Raw genomic sequence first — 15,048 nt, 5'->3', positions numbered from 1 at the left:
CTCTTTTCCTACACACTCTTTCCTGCTGCATCCAGAGGGTGAAGATCACAGTTCCCCCAAAGCAAGATGCCATGAACTGTACCACAAGGAGGAGGGGAATATCTTTCTCTTCCTCTCTCTTTTATCCCAGCTCTAAGAAATGGGTCTGGAGGCTCCATTCTGTTTCTTTTGTCCTTCTCAATTTAAGGTGCATAAAGTAATCCCCACCAGATGCAGGAGTTTGAGCCGTGGTGATCTTATAGCCAGGATTCTACCTAGGAATCCTTCCAAACCAGCAGTGAAGCCCTGAAAAAACAGGGTGCCTGAGACTTAAGCCCAAGGCTGGTTTTGGACTGGAACTGTGCTCTATAGAAACTGAACTAAATTATGAAACTAATCTGCTTCCCCTCTCCAGAAACTAAGGTAGTGTGTGGGAGAGGGCAGAAGATTAAGCCCTACATTTTCCAGGAGTAAGTTTGCATGTTTGTGATTATGCCTTTTATAGTAAATACTCCTTTGAAGAAGTTAATCTGTTAGTGGCTACATACAACTAGTATGCAGAGGACCCTCCTGCATTTGGGGGCACATCATGGTGGGGGCTGAAGTCATTTGCGGACATGCTAGACATTCCCAAGAACCTTAAGATTCCGGCCAATCCTGGGGAAGGGGTAAAATGTAACACACCTACCTTCAGGAAGTTATGGTCAAGATAATCAGTGTGGAATATATATTTAGCACCTACTTAATACATTATGTTAAATGCTGTCAGGATAAAGCATTGCTATCTATATTTTCATTTTCATGTCTTATTTTCATGAGCTGTGTGACCCTAGACAAGTTATTTAAGCTCTGAGATTTAGTCTCCTCACCTGTTAAACTTACACCTACCTCTCAGAGCAGCTGGGAGGAAAACACATCATGAACCTTAAATTTTAAATTAACATACTACAATATTAAAATTCTTACTATTTGTCCAATTAAGGGGTGGTCCTCCTAGAACACCAAATAAATATGTTTTGATGGTGAAGTATTGAAATATTAGCCCTAGAGCCTGTAAATAATTAGGTAAGGGTGTGATGGGAAGAGAAAGTACAAGACAATAATAATGAAATAAGCTGTGGAAGAGTATAGACAGAGGGTAAGCCTTCCTCTTAGGGCAGTAATTAGTTATAAAGAATAAAAATAGCAATAAACATTTTATGAAATGGAAGTTGTTTTTTTTTTGTTTTGTTTTGTTTTTTTGCTTTTTGAAGAGGGGAAGGCAGGGCAATTGGGGTTAAATGACTTGCCCAAGGTCACACGGCTAGTAAGTGTTAAGTGCCTGAGGCCACATTTGAACTCAGGTCCTCCTGACTCCAGGGTCGGTGCTCTATTCACTACACCAGCTAGCCTCCCCATGAAATGGAAGTTTTAAAGAAACAACAAAAATAGGAAAGGAGGGGATGAGAAAAGGTATATTGAAGTTAGGCTTAGAATGTCACCAAATCCAATGTTGGAAGGATACCAAAAGCTAGTTAGGTCTTTGACCTCCTAGGAGTCTTCAGGAGAGTTAGAAGAGGACAGGAGTCCCCAGGTCCCAGATCTACTTGTTATACTCATGAGGTGCCTTCTTATGCTTGCTTCTCCCAGTGATATTACCCGGGATGCCAACAATCCCTGGATCCCCCACCCTAGAAGTACAGCAGCATCCCCACAAAGTTCTTTCTGCACAGTGACCTAACATCATAGCATTTTCTGCCCTCTGTGTGAGGACACAGCGGTAAACTGCCTACCTTCACATAGCCCCCTTTTCACCTTACCTACTCCCACAGTAATCTGTGCTGGGGGGAGAGGGAAATGACTTTAAATACAAAACTTTTTAACACAAACAACAAGAACAAATCACCTCTGTCTGTGTCACTCAAACCCTTATGCTACATAGATCCTTGTCTTGACAAGTCTCTGGAGGCAGGGATTTTAATACAATCTCTGAATACCCCACTGAGAAAGATTCTCCTACATGCTCTAACTAGCTCTCCTTAAACCTATGCTTCTCAGAACCCCGACCCACAGAACCTCAGGTACCTCAAGGAGGAAGCTCCAGAATCTGCAGACTGCAAGCTTGCTCCCCCAAACAGCAGCTTCAACAGAAACAAAGTGAGCTCACCAGTTCATTTTACTTCCTGTGAGGAAGTCCCAGCACACTCAGTTTCACTTCAAGTACAAGATGCCTTCAAAGGGGGGATGAAGCAGAGTTGAGGTGAAGGTCCTCTGTCTGAAAACCAAAAGTGGCTGAGTCTAATTCCAAGAAAGTTAGAACTAAGTGACTGAACAAGAAGGCTCCAAACTTATGGGGTACAGAAAACAGCAACGGGGTACTTACTACCAAGTCCACAATCCTTTTGATAAAAACCTTCCTTTCCAAAAAACTACTGTGGATTACAGAGTAAATATGCTAAAATGTAAAATGGAAGGAAGGTCTTCAATTTTATTTAATTTTTTTTTAAAAAAAGGAAGATGAAGTGAAACTAACAGATAGAGGGTGACTCTTAAATGCTATATCTCATTTAAACTTTGTCATTTTTCTAGTACCTAACAGTATTCTATACATAGAAAGTGCTATAAATATTTTTTTTAATTGACTTGAATTTTCTCAGTTTAGGCCTAGGGATGTAAGTATGACAATTAAAAAGAACCATGATCAGTGCTATACTTGGACAATCCTAGAGAATCAGCTAAAAAACTGAAATAATTAACAACTTCAGAAAAGTTGCACAATTTTTAAACATCCATATAAATCATTAGCATTTCTATATATTACCAACAAAGTCCAACAGCAAGAGATAGAGAAATTCCATTTAAAGTAACTGTAAAAAATATAAAATATTTGGGAATCTACCTGCCAAGATACAGCTCTACTGCCACTTTACTCTCATAATAATCTGTGCTGGGGGAGAGGGAAATAACTTTAAATATGATTTAGATGAACACAATTGCAAAATGCTTTCCACACAAATAGTCAGATCTAAACAATTGGAAAAATATTCTTTGCTAATGGGAAGACTGAATCAATATAATAAAAATGACAATTCTACCTAAATTACACAGTGCCGTGCCAATAAAACTACCAAGATTTATTTTATAGAGCTAGAAAAAAATAATTACAAAATTCATCTGGAAGAACAAAAGTTCAAGAATATCAAGGGAATCAATGGAAAAAAAAATTGAAGAAAGGTGGCTTAGCCATACCGGATTTCAAACTGTTTTACAAAGTGATAGTCATCAAAACAATCTGATACTGACTAAGAAATGAAGTGGTGGATCACTGGAATGAATAGATTAGGTACACAATACAAAGTACTAAGTGACCATAGTAATCTCGAGTTTGATAAATCCAAAGATCCAAGCTTTGGGGACAAGAACTCACCCTTTGACAAAAGCTGCATGGAAAACTGGAAAGAAGTTTGGCAGAAACTAAATAGAGACCAACACCTCACCCCTGATATGGTCAGATTTGTGCTACAGGAAAATCACTTTGATGGCTGAATAGAGGATGGATTAGAGTAGGGAGAGACTTGAGGCAGGCAGACCCATCAATAAGCAGGACATTACAATAATCCAGATGGGAATGAGGGCTTATACCACGCAGTGACAGAATCAGAGGAAAGAAGGGATACCTTCAAGAGAATTGCAAAGAAAATTGAAATCAGTAAGTCCTGGCTACAGATTCAACTTAGGAGAATGAGAGATAGTAGGAAGTAGAAGACGATATCTAGGGTATGAGTCTGGGGGATTGTCTAAAGAAAGGCCATCAGCGGAATTGTAGGTGATATAAAACAAAATATCAGCAAAAATTTGTTAAACTTAATAGGGCCTTTCTCCCTCTACTCCTCTCGATATCATGTATAGCCACCATTCCGGCCGGTCAACCACTGTTCGGACCATTAGGACTGGTTTCTTGCTATGTGTAACTTATCTGCTGAGAGTCTCCTAATTGGCTGCTGAGCCAGAAGAACTAATGATGTGGGCTACACCAGGTAGAAAAAGAAACAGTTTCTGGCTGGTGGGCCTTTTGGATTCAGCCTTCCAAGTGAAAATATAAGATTCCATCAGGGATAAAGGACAATCCTTTTCTACATAATGGCCCCAGGGTCTGATGCTCCCCACCCAGAAGATCAATTCAACTGTCTGGGCTAGTAATACAAGTGCCAGATTGTCGTCTTCTCTTTTTGTGTTACCTTTCTTGTAAGCACTGAAAGTTTCCAGAAGAACACCATAGCTATATGCATATAAAGAGAAAGAGATACTTTTTTTCTTTCTAACTTTGTATTTAAGTTCCAATACTTAAGTTTATGATTATGTTTTTGTTCCTTTTCTCTATTCCGTATTTGTGTTTTGGTGTTTGAGTATAAAATAAAATTTTGGGAAAAAAAAATAACAAAATGTCGGATGAAAGTGAAAACTTTACCAAGGGATTCAGATTAATCCATTTTTTGCCCTTTTTTAAAGCAACTGAAGTTTTTCAAAAATTAAATTTTTAAAAAATCGAAACAATGTCAAAGTTTATTTTTAAAGACATATCTAAATGATAGTAATTATAATTCTGCTATTTCTCTCTATAATTTGATTAGCTTATAAGTATTTAAATTCTATGCTATTTGGTGCAGACATATTAAGAATTGGTATTATCTTATTATCCATGATGTCTGTAATTATAACATACTTTCCCTGCTTATCTCTTAACCAAGTCTATTTTTACTGTTGCCTTATAGAACAAAAATGCTCTAAAGGAAGAAATTCCCCACATAAGCAGGGATTTTCTTTATATCAATGACCTCTTTGAGACATACTACTAGTATTGGAATCTCTAGGTCAAAAGGCATGGACATTTTAACCACTTTTTTGAATAATTCAAAATTGCTTTCTACAATAGTTGTACTAAATCATCACTCCACCAGCAATACAATAGTGTGCTTATTTTTCCATAAGCCTTCCAATATCATCTATTCCTATCCTTTCTAATCTTCTGATTGTTCTGGGCATGGAGTAAAACTTTAGAGGTTATGCTTTTTTGAAATTGTCTGAGGCATAATAAATTCTGTATCAGTCCCTCATTTTATTTCTGCATGAATCTTTATGTTTCTGATAAACAATATAGTTTTAGATTATTTTTTCTCATTTATTTTGCTATCCTTTTCTGTTTTATGGATGAGTTCATCACATTTCCTTCTCCCATAGTCCCTATTTACTATGAAGAAGAAGGTATGGAAAGAAAATTAATGGAACCAATGTTAGTAATCAATAACTGAAATAGTCTTATCCCCTTCCTCTGCCTGTCCTCACTTCATTGAGCCCAGATCCCAAACACTGGTTCTTATGCTTTTTTTCCTCCCTATTGTATGATCTGCCTTCCAATTCCACCCTTCTTCATTCAGGTCTACTATTTCTCTTTTTTTCATTAAATTTTCTTGTTTAATCAGCAAAAATCAGTGTTCTCAACCTCCCACCACTCTCCCCCATTGAAAAAGAAAAAAAAAACTTTATTACTACCATGTACATAGCCAAGTAAAATAAATTTCCTCATTGTCCACGTTAAAAAAAAAAAAGTCATTTTGCATAGTCTTTCACTTCTCTATTTCATTAAAGATCCATTCCCACCCCCACCCTCCCCGCCCCCCATAGGACTGATACTCCATCTATCCTGAATGTTATTCTTGGTTTTAAGCCTATATTCTTTGACTTCTGGAATATCACATCCCAAGTTCTGTACTGCCTTACAATGGAAGCTGCTAAATGATGTATGATCCTGACTGTGTCTCCTTGGGATTTAAATTCTTTCTTTCTCTCTACTAGCAGTATTTTTCCTTGACCTAGGAGCTATAGATGATGTCTCTGGGAGTTTTGGGGGTTTCTTTCACATAACACAGACCCATTTACAGATTTTCAGGGTACTTGCACATCTCTCCTTAGCTTTATTGCCAATGCACCTATATTTCTGGAATAAGATATTCAACTTTTCTATTCCTCACCATTTTCTTACCCATTTTTACCACAGTTGCTCCATTATTATTACTTAATTCCTATACTCATTCCTAAAGTTGTTGGCTTTGCTTTGAGTTATAACATTCAATAAATATTGACTTAAAGCAGGCCTGCAGAGCATGCAGCCTGCACCCCCCCCCCCCAAATGTAGTGGATGTAAAAGAAAGTAAAGATGTAACAAGTGCTTCATCCATAACCCACCTTCCACTAGTCACTATCGTACCCATCATGTAACTTGGGGGGGGTGGGGGGGAGGAGCATTGCCCCTCCACATGGTTCTCCTGTCTGTCACATGACCCATAACAGCCAACCATCGTCAGTCTGTCTCTAGCCTGAAAGGAGCAAGAGTCATATCTTTTTGCTGCGTTTTCAGCCATCACTGGCATTGAACAGGGACAAAGTGAGTGTAACCACATGCCAACATAGCTGGCACCCAATTTGTGATGAGCGGTAACAACACGAGGGCTTCTTTCTCTCCCTTGCTGCAGCCACCTCCAAGTTACATGAGTGTCTGGCTCTCCCTCCAAGGTCAGACACGCAGTTCAGTATTTCTTTGTATGTGAGCAGTTGCTGTGGACATTTTTGGCTATAATGTTAAAGTTTTTGGGGTGACTTTGTAAAATGAGTGATAAAAAGAAGTAGAAGATTGAATCAAAACATAGAGTGTTTAATCTGGAGTAGACAAATAGATACTTGTTTACTCATATGAAAGACAAAATATTGTGCCTTGTTTGCCAAGAAGTAATAACTGTTCTGAAAGGATACAGCCTTGGTTGCCATTTTAAATCAAAACATCCTAACCTAAACAAATTGGAAACCAATGAAAAATAAATTTAAGCACCCAAATTGTTGAAAAATTTCAGTGAGGAACAAGGGTTTTTCAAGAAAGTAAACTCAGAAAATGAGGCAGCTAACTAAGGTTAGGTTTCAGATTTCTAAAGATTCCAGAATACGATAAACTGAATGCTCACAAGTGTAATATGTCCCATTAACTAAATGTCGGCAGTAAGAAAACCTGAAGGAGGTGACTAGGTGGCACGGTAAGTCAAGCGTCAGCCCCAGAGTCAGGAGGACCCGAGTTCGGTTCAGCCTCAGACACTTAACACCCACACAAAAAAAACTAGCTGTGTAACCTTGGGCAAGTTACTTAAACCCAATTGCCCTCTAAAAGGCAAAGAAAAACAGAAAACCTGAAAACTGTATTGTGTACCACTTAGCAAAGTAATTTTTTGTCACTAATATGATTTCATGATAAGTAAAAATCTTAAATAATAAATGCAATTAATTGATATTAATTGAAATTTCCCTTTTTATGTAGTTTAGGTATAAAATAGTTTAACTATTAATTATACCTTCACTTGGAAAGTGAGCCACTAAAAACCTACCTGCAGCCCAAAGAAGTTTAGCCTTTTTTAATTTTGGCCCCTACCTACTGCCAAGTTGTACAGATCTGATATAAAACAATTCTGGGGTTGTTTTACACCTATCAGATTGGCTAACATGTCAGAACAGGAAAATGATAGATGTTGGAAAAGACTGGAACAGTAATGCCCTGTTGGTGGAGTTGTAAACTTATCCAACTATTCCGGAGATAAATTTGGAACTATGCCCAAAGGGCTATGAAACTTGGCATACCCTTTCACCTAGCAATACCACTTCTTGGTCTATATCCCAAAAAGATCATGAAAATGGGAAAAGGACCCACATGTACAAAAATATTTATAGTAGCTCTTTTTGTGGTGGCAAATAATTGGAAATGGTGGGGATACTCATCAACTGGGGAATGACTGAACAAGTTGTGATATATTAATATAATGGAATATTATTGTTCCATAAGAAATGATGAGCAGGCAGACTTCAGAAAAACCTGGAAAGACTTACATGAACTGATGTTGAATGAAGTGAGCAGAACCAGGAGAACATTGTACACAGTAATAGCAACATTGTGCAATGACCAACTTTGGTACACTTAACTCTTCTCAACAATGCAGGGATCTAAGACAATTCCAAAAGACTCGTGATGGAAATGCTATTCACATCCAGAGAAAGAACTATGGAGTCTGAATGCAGATCAAAGCATACTAAATTCCCTCTTTTTTTTTTTTTTTGTTCCTTCTTTCTTGTTTTTTTCCCTTTGATTCTAACTCTTTTTTTTTTCTTTTTGGAGGGCAATTGGGGTTAAGTGATTTGCCCAGGGTCACATGGCTAGTTTTTGTGTTAAGTGTCTGAGGCTAGATTTGAACTCAGGTCCTCCTGACTCCAGGGCCAGAGCTCTATTCACTGCACCACCTAGCAACCCCATTTCTAACTCTTCTTTACAACACAACAAATGTGGAAATATGTTTAATATGATTGTACATGTATAGTCTACATCAGATTGCACACCATCTTGGGGAGGGTAAGTGGAGGAATGGGGAGAAAATTTAGAACTCAAAATCTTATAGAAATGAATATTGAAAACTAAAAACAAATAAATATTTTTAAAATTCCTTTGCATTACACTCTCAAAAAAATGAAAAATATTGATTTATTGAGCCACTATTGTGTCTGGGTGCCATAAAAAATATGGAAGACACAGTCCCTTCCCTCAGGGAACTATGCACACAAAAATATAATTAGCAAGAGAAGGCAATGTGTATAGGATAAATGCCATGGAAGTTGTATAGACTTTCAATGCTATGGGATTTCTGAGATAACTCTAGATTTCAATAGTCGAGGAACACTTACTTTACAAAAGAAATGGTCCTTCAAAGCTGAGTACAATTGAAATAGACAGAAAGAAGGAAGGACAGCAGTTCAGTCAGGGGAATGGCAGGGGCATAGGACTTTACTGTGCATCTATTATCGTCCTCCCATCCTCCCTCCTGAAAGAGGAATAAGAGGTATCTGTATATAAATGAAGGTCTTAAGTATTTAAAAAGTTATCCTAGAACTCAAAAAAGGTGCTCCCAGAGTCTTGAGAGTTGTTGCTAACATACAGATTTCTATTTTGAATTCCTAAAAAGGGAAGATGAAGTACCAAGCTAGTAGGAAATTAATGCCCTAAGCAGACCACATCATTGGATAATGGTCAAAATATGAAGCTGTACAGAGTTAAAGAGGACTTTTAGACAATCAGGAACAGATGTGTGATTACAAAGACTACAGGAAGAGCTGAGAAAGTACATCTCCATAATAATAAAAAGGTTGACATTTGTATAGTACCTTAAAGTTTGTGATGCACTTTACAAATATTATCTTATTTTATCTTCACAAAAACCCTGAGAAAGTAGATTCAGTTATCAGCCTTTTTTTATAGATAAGGAATCTGAGCTAGACATTCATTAAGTGACCTGCTCAAGATCATAGAGTCAGTATCTAAGGCTTAATTTGAACTCAGGTCTTCCTCCTGACTCTAGGTCTAGTATTCTATCTACTATGTCACATCACTCCTTCCTCTGATGTTGTATATACTGTCAGATAAGGTTGATTGGTTTTACTGAACTTTCTTTTTCTCTTTCTCTATATTTTTTACAAGGAACAGCTACATGATGAGAGAAAAGATAAAGGAATATATTCAGAAAAGGTTATAGTTTTTAAAATGGCATCAATAAAATAATATTTTAACAAAGAAAAACTATAAATAATAAAAGAAAGGAAAAAGTAGGGTGAATGATCAAAAGTAAGGCTATAACTGGAGTCATAGTTGCCAAGAGAAGATGGGATTCCAAGGATCTCCACCTTGCTCCAAGATCTGATACCTGCTAAGTCAGTGAGGAAAGTGGATTCAGACACATAGTTTCTACCTAAAGACAATGAATGGTTGTATATCTGAGTCCCTCAAAGAAAATGACCTTATTCCTTTAAGGGCCCAAAAGAAGTACTAAAGGCAATTGTAATGATCTGCCCAACTGTCTCTACTCCAACCCTCTTGTCTTATGTTTTTCTGTCCCTATCTATCTTGCTCTCCACCCCCTCACAGGTAAATCCCAATGTCATACTCAAGACAGATATGAAAAACATTACTTTAGTCATTTTCTTCTCCACATTAAATCAGACACTGATTTTCCTACCCTAGCCAATCCATATCCCAATCTCCCAATCCATATCTGACCGCTGATCCTGGTTATATCCTGGTTCCTTAATTTGGGGTCCCTGAAATCTACTGCAGGATCTCCCTAGTGCCCTACTGTTGCCCTTCTGAACTTATTCCAAGAATTAGTGCCATCCTTGTTTATTTAAACTGACCTTTGAGCCAGATTTACCATTGTTCAAAGTAGTCACATTTCCCCATTCCCCTCAGACTAACCTTCCCAGTCTCAGAGCCACTCTCCAGACTCTCATCAGTATATGTCCATCTACCCAAAGATGAATAGCTTCTGACGGTTAGACCATTCAACAGTTTAATGGTTGAAACCTATACCAAAAAGTACTGAGAATGTGAGATTAAACTTGTGATATACTTCAAGCATATAGAGCTTATTCCTCAAATTCCCCCACTTTTATGGTGGTGGTTGTTCAGTCATTTTTCAGTCATGTCAGACTCTTCCTGATGCCATTTGGGATTTTCTTGGCAAAGATACTAGAGTGGTCTGTCATTTCCTTTTACAACTCATTTTACAGATGAAGAAACTGAGGCAAACAGGGTAAAGTGACTGACCCAGGACCACACAGCTAATAAGTGTCTGAAGCCAGATTTGAACTCAGGAAGATAACTCATCCTGATTCCAGGTTCAGAATTCTATCCACTGCACCACCTATGCCCAGTTCTTCACATTATAGTAACATTTAATCGGATACTTGCAACAAATATATGTGTGTCAAAGTGCCGTGGAGAAAGTCAAACAGATGTATAGTTAGAGAAGAAGCAGTAAGACCTCAAATGTGATCTTTGATGGAGAATCTTCCCTTGTTTTAATCCATGACAATGACAAAGAAACTCCAAATCCATTCATTTAATTTACAACTGCACAACATTAAAGTGTGTTGGCACATGATCCCAGGAACAGAGATCTTAATTTCCTAATGCTGATGACTAAGTACATTTGTATAAGTACTCTCTTGGGTTTCCACCTTGGCTTCTGTCTGATAAATTGGAATCAAAATGTTGGACTCCCATTAGTCTACAGGAAGGAGTTCAGAAACAGGAAGGAAAGAATATTGCAAGTGTAACTCCTCTAATTTGTACTTTTTCTCAGAGGTAAGCTAATAACTTGGGTTCTAGGGGTGCCCTGTGGGATTATTCATCCAAAACAGTAGCTCATGAGCACCCACCAGTGTTCTTCTCCTTAATAATCAGCCAATAGACACAATGAACTCTTAGAAACAAAACATCCCTTTCCACCCGTATAAGCCTGAAATGAACACTCTCACTAATATACACTAGAACCTTGGTTTTCGAGTAACCTGGTTTACATATGCTTCACTGGAACAAGGAAACATTTTTCACAAAATTTGTCTTGTAAGATGAACAAAAATTTGCAATACCAACACCATGTTTGTATTTGACTCACAAAGGGATAATACTCAACTAGGGCAATGACTTTTTTTTGCTTTCATATGTGAAACAAAGGAACCTCAGGTAGGTATACCACCTAATCAGTCTCATTCAGCATTGACCCTTTTAAAAGCAGCATCGTCCACTCTTAACATATAAGTGTGTTCACGTGTGTTTTACACAAGGTACAAAGTGCACAGTAGTGACCGTGATCTACAACAATATTTGTAACAATGGAGGAACATGGCCAGGAGCTGACGAGGGACAAACTGATGCATCTATATGAGGAGCCAACAGCGAGAGGTTGCAAAGGGTATCTCTTTTGAGGAGGAGGTTGAGAGGTCAGAAGAATCCCTCACATCAAGTGAGATTAGGGAGGCTTATCAGATGTGGGAAAAAGTGCAAAATTTTGTTGAAAAACATCACCCAAAGAAAGCCATAGCAATGAGAGCCATGAATATTTTTAATGATAATGCAATGTCATATTTCATGACATTCTGAAAAAACATCAAAAACAAGCGTCATTAGATAGATTCCTAGTCAGAAGCAAACGTAATGGGAAAAAAAAGTGATTCTAAAAAATGAAAAATAAGTGAAGGCAGTAATGTTAGTCTTACTTTTAGTGAAAGTAGCCTAAGAGATAACACTCCCAGCATTGAAATCCCCGGAGTTCTCAGCACTGACCCTTCTAAAAGCAGCATCGTTCACTCTTAACATACAAGTGTGTGCACGTGTGTTTTACACAAGGTACAAAGTGCACAGTAGTGACCTTCCTCTCATCTCCCTCATGCCAGCCACGACTCTTCTCAAAGGTAAAGTGCAGATTAATTTGTTTTATTTTCTGTTTATATTGTGTACTAATCATTGCTATTGTATTTTAGGTGCATTAGGGACAAAAAAAACCTTAAAATTATAAATAATAATTTTTATATTAATATTTTAGGGGATGTGGTACCGATCATCCAACTTTACATTATTTCCTATGGGGAAATTCACTTTGCAATACAAACAGAATCTCAGAAGGAATTAAATTTGTAAACAGAGTTTCTACTGTACATAGAATCCCTAGGAATAGAAGACTCATCGAGTATAATGTCAGTGAGGCACATGGAGCAGAAGCAATTCACAATTCCAGTACTGCAGTGCCCCAATATTATTTCTCACCTGTGGAGTCCTCCCAAAGTTCCCCCTTGGGTGGAACATCTTTGCTGAAGGGGTCATTAGGTTGAACTACCAGGGACTGCTCCTCTCCTCAGCTTGACTCATAATTTCCAAAGTAAGTTTTCTTTTGAACCCCAAACTGGCTTTTTTTTTTCTATTGCCAAAGGTCCTGATCCTTAAAGTTGCTTCTTTTAAGTGGAACATCTCTGTACCTTTGTTTGTCTGGACTGTCTCTATCCTTTCACTGTGTCTCCAACTGACTCTCTAGCTACTGGCTTTGCCTACAGAATGAGGGAGAGGGAGAAAGAACTTCTCCTGCACAGAAGTCTCCACAGGAATCTCTTCAACTGCATTCACCTGAATTTCTCCAAAACTGAAAAGCTCTCTCTAAGGTTTAGTTGTTTAAAGCACCAAGGGGGCATGGTGCATTTTTAGCCTAAGTGATCATATTGCCCATTCTGAATTGCCAAGAATTATGGGCTTCTCCAAAACAAAAATTTCTGAATGGTACCCTTGGTTTATTACAAAATAGTTTCTCAGGTGAAAGGGGGCAAGAACTTCAATGCAGGAACTGCCTGGAATGAATTTAATCAATCAATTTTACAAGGATTTTTTGAGTGCTTAACATTTGAACTCTTTGAAAACTTATCCCTAAAATCTGATTTTCCAGGTTCATCCCATATAGAAAGAATAAATGTAATGAAAACCTTCCTGACTTTCCAACGAATATTGTTTATGCCTAGACTAAGGATGTCCCTTTTATGCTGCTTCCATTAGAATTTCCCACCTTGTTCTCCATTAGCTAGATGCAATCTACCAAACTGCTCCCCTCAAACAGCCCATCAAGTATGCATACAAACCTCTAAATCCCTGACAGATCAGAAGCCTGGTTCTGATTAAAACCAGTCACCTCTGACTTTCATTCTGCTATCACTCAAAGATAGGCATACTTTAATCCTATGGAAACAAAATTCCTCCCATTGTTTCCCACACCTGTCATTTTATGCCAGACATTCTATGTGATTAGGGTCTGAGAGGCTTCCAAGAGGTTCAGAACTCTAGGTGGGGCAAAGTCTTACAGATGCCTAGAAAACAGTGCTGATCACAGGGAGAGGTGATGCAGAGACAGGGCCATGTTGAAGATGCCAGACAGATGGGTAAATTCAAGTAGGGAGGAGAATGATGAGACCAACCACTGCCATGAAACTCCTTAGTCCAAGTGAGATAGAGTGTAGCAGTTCCAAACCTTAGTGTTTCTTCCACTAAACGCAACCCCATTTTCAAGTGCTTGCCTAGTTGATGTTGACAAATCCCACACCCATAATTCTTTACCCTGACTCTTCTTCCCATGCCCTGGGGAATGTGGTTGAGAAGATTTGTGAGTTGATAATCAGTCTGAGCTGTACTCAGAATAGCTATTAAAAAGTGGCAGATTCGGTCTGCAGCTGAGATGGAGGAAGACGCTCCTAGCTTTAAGAAGGAGCTGGTAAACAAGCTGCTGTTTTAACACTTTAAGGATGACAAATGCAAAGAAGCTGCAGCCGGAGCAATAAGACAGGCCCAGGCTGAAGACCAGGATAAAGTTGACATTGAACAGTTTGAGAAGGTGCTGTCCCAGCTGCTTCTTGATTTTTAGAAGCAGCAGCCATGGAGAAGATGAAGGTTATTAGATCAAGCAGAGCTACCTGAACCTTTTCAAGTTGTCTACCTGCCTCTAACGGTTCCTGGACAGGGAATCAACCTCATACCACCATTTTGGGTAGTGTCTTATTTCAGTAAGTCAGATCATGTTTACTTCCTGACATGACTGAACCAAACCAAAAAGAAAGTCTATAGCTGCTATATGTCCAAGAATTTCTACCACAGCCACTAAGCATCAGGATGATGGTCCCTTTCTTTCCCCTCTGTCTGGGTTAGAGAATAAAGAAGCCTGTGTGGTGTCTTCCTGGAAATAGCACAAGGTGGGAGGTGAGGGAAGAGGAAAGGGACAGTGGATGAGGCACTGGGATCAAGCTAAGAACCGAGAGGGGGCAAGCCAGGTCACGCTGGAACAAAGTAAGGTGCTCTGGTTCCAGCACCCTTGGATTTCCTGCCCCAGGGGCTACTCAGTTAAAGATCAAGGTGCTGGTGCTGCCTTCCATTCTTAGCTCCCTGGAAAACAAAGGCTGTGTATGTACATGCCTTATCTCCTGTGCCACCAGCCTTTGGTCTCAGCAGAGTCCCCCCAGCTGTGGCCCCAAGAGGAGCTCCCTCCATTGAGCCTTGAGCTCAGTGAGGTACCTGATCTTCAGTTTATACACAGAGTCTGGTGCTTGCCTTCTCCCAACATTCTTGCTGCCTTCTGACATCAAAGCTAGTTTGTAACCTTTTAACCATTTGATATTCCCCTCAGAAGCTGCTTTCCTGAGCTA

General features: G+C 38.7%; 1 protein-coding gene across 2 annotated transcripts in view; it reads right to left on the bottom strand.

The window, feature by feature from the left end:
• Nucleotides 1-15,048, bottom strand: part of ADA2 (adenosine deaminase 2) — a 94,658-nt gene that overhangs the window by 54,015 nt on the left and 25,595 nt on the right. Inside the window, exon 2 of one of the 2 annotated variants that reach the window (XM_069094310.1) lies at nt 2,044-2,233. The exons of the other annotated variant lie outside the window; for it this stretch is intronic. The gene's annotated coding sequence lies outside the window, so the exon portion shown is untranslated. The remainder of the gene's footprint in view (nt 1-2,043; nt 2,234-15,048) is intronic. 2 annotated transcript variants of the gene reach the window in all.

This window comes from Petaurus breviceps, unplaced genomic scaffold (genome assembly GCF_028583685.1).
Source record: "Petaurus breviceps papuanus isolate PSGF00001 unplaced genomic scaffold, PetGlider_PUasm1.0 216, whole genome shotgun sequence".
Lineage (NCBI taxonomy): Eukaryota > Metazoa > Chordata > Mammalia > Diprotodontia > Petauridae > Petaurus > Petaurus breviceps.
The sequence above is the reverse complement of the archived record's forward strand: the minus strand, read 5'-3'. Positions and strand labels throughout refer to the sequence as shown.